At 38.7% G+C, this 2,473-nt stretch overlaps 1 long non-coding RNA gene across 1 annotated transcript in view; it reads right to left on the bottom strand.

Annotated features, from left to right (window-relative positions):
• Positions 1–884: 884 nt before the first annotated feature.
• Positions 885–2,473, bottom strand: part of LOC109487304 — a 3,411-nt gene continuing 1,822 nt past the window's right edge. Inside the window, exon 2 of the long non-coding RNA XR_002141245.1 lies at positions 885–1,476. This is a non-coding gene — a long non-coding RNA (uncharacterized LOC109487304). The remainder of the gene's footprint in view (positions 1,477–2,473) is intronic.

The raw sequence follows: 2,473 nt of genomic DNA, 5'->3' as shown, positions 1-2,473 counted from the left end.
AATTGTAACGTACAAATGTAACCGAATTCTCAAAACAATTTCACAAGAGGACGCGATGTGCCGTGAGGCCCTTTGTCCTGTATCGTGTAGAAGTAGAAGACGGGCATGATTTTGATGCTTCGTGGTTGCAGTTAAAAGCATGACATGCCATAACGGTAGATGATATCTGAAAATGGATTAATGTTTGATATTATGATATATCTTTTTACAGGCTTACATCCAGACGACCGGAAGTAAAGCTGGCTCCTAGCTGCTCCGGACGTCCACAGTTCGACTTTTTGATCGGCGTCAACCGCCCAGACTTAGCGACCATCAACTACACATAGAATGGGGGATTGCTAAGGTTTATAATCCATAGACTTCTATTAATCATCCTCTACTGTGGTTACATAAAGGTGAATTTCCGATGTATGAATGATTCCAGCCTCACCAGGGGTCAAGGATATTGACTAGTCTTCCCTTCAGGCCAGTATGGTGGTGCCTTCAACTTAACAATACCCCTGTATTAAAAAGTGGGGAGCATGAGGTATAATTTACATGTGTGTTTTGCTTTCATCTTTGTGTTTGCCACAACTGCACATCATTTTATTCATGAACATCAACATTAGTTTTCATATGATTTTATTTCCATAAATGAGCATTAAATTTGTCCCCTCTCAGTATTTGTAAGTTTTGAGATAAAAGAAAATTGTTCAGTCAACAAAAGATTATGAAATAATAGAGCCAGAACAGTATATCTGTATGTGTAATTATGTTACAATCTATGACAGTAATTACATACCCAACACATAATTCAAATATACGCCAAGGTTTCAAACCTTGGGACTCCTAAATCCATTTAGCCACAGCATGCCATTTGGATATGTAAGTAAACTCATACACTGTCTTGCTTTGTGACATTTTATTTGCTGATGGTAATATGGTACAAGTACAAACGTACTACCATACCTCAAGGAGTGAAGCCAAATACATCTTTAATATTCCAAATCTGCACTGTATGAGTATGCATGATAAATCACCAGAGGAATACTGTACTCACCTAACCCTAACCCTAACCCTAACCCTAACCCTAACCCTAACCCTAACCCTACCAGTCATTAATTGAATAGTTAACCCACCCAACCCTCAGCCTATTTCTTCCAGTCCATTACATAAAAGATTTGACAAAAGCATTGACAGAAAACAATTGGAACTATTCACTGATAAGAAAACGAAAAGAAGTATTTTCATCCTTTTTTGTACACATTTTCAGTTCCATTTACTCCAACAAGAATATTAGCACCAGAGATTTTTTTGACATACGCCTTTTTTGACATAACAAGAAGATTTTGACACAACAAGTACGTAGTCCAAAAACGAAGCATCCGTCAATGAGCCCCGTCTGTACTGGACACCAGGCAGGACACACAGCATCTCAAACAGCAGGTTAGCTGCAGTCAGCGCTGTGTTACCGGACGGGTCATAAGCTGGGGAAACCTGGGGAAGGCAGCACAATTGTTAGATAAGTAAAAGTACATCTGTGCCAGGTACATTAGCCTGGTCATCATCAGCACATGCATCTATACCACAGCGTGAGCATGTATTGGGACAAGCAAGAAAAATGTTACTAGTAATTAGACCTAATTATGCAAATGAGGTCATGATTTGAATAAATTATGTTTATTGATGTTCGCCTTCACTTAACTTCCAAATGTGGCAAGTATGAAATTCCCAGCAGTTACAACTATGAAATTACAAAAAAAATCCCATTAATTATGCAAATTAGGTCTTCATTTACATAATCTATATCCTCATATTTTTTTCATTCTCAATTACATGTCACAAGTGTTTCATAGTCCTATTATCGAACAATGCAGAGTTTTAGAATTTCCTCATTAATTATGTAAATTAGCTCCTGATTTGCATAATTATCATTTGATTATGTCAAGCTTCACTTCAGCTACCTACATACCAAAAATCACGACAATCCGTCAACCGGTTCCTTAGTTATCATCCTTCAAAAAATTTTCAACAAATGCTCCTGCAGTTTCAGAACAACCCGCTAGGGGGCCCAAACTCATGTCACTTCTTCCCTACCCCAAGAGCTATCTACCAACCAAAATTCGTGACCCGAGCATGTACAGATCGCGAGATATCAAAACCGGAAGTTCTGCTGCAGTACCAACAGAAGCCGACCGGGGGGCCCAAAATCTAATCATTTCTAGGTCTCATCAAGACCTACCCACCTACCAAATTTCATGACAATGCATACTAAGCTTCCTGAGTTATGCTGTTCACAGACAAACAGACAGACGGACGGACAAAAGCTACTGAAAACATAACCTTCTTGGCGAAGGTAACAATGGTTTGACAAGAGTTGCGTCGAACTAAAACGAGAAGTAAAGAACTTGGCATACTTACTTGTAAAGCAACCGTCAAACTCAGACATAAGAGGAAGATATTTTAAAAGAAAGAAGGAATATAGAAAACTCGT

This window comes from Branchiostoma belcheri, unplaced genomic scaffold (assembly GCF_001625305.1).
Source record: "Branchiostoma belcheri isolate BF01 breed outbred unplaced genomic scaffold, Haploidv18h27 scaffold878, whole genome shotgun sequence".
Classification (NCBI taxonomy): Eukaryota; Metazoa; Chordata; class Leptocardii; order Amphioxiformes; family Branchiostomatidae; genus Branchiostoma; species Branchiostoma belcheri.
The sequence above is the reverse complement of the archived record's forward strand: the minus strand, read 5'-3'. Positions and strand labels throughout refer to the sequence as shown.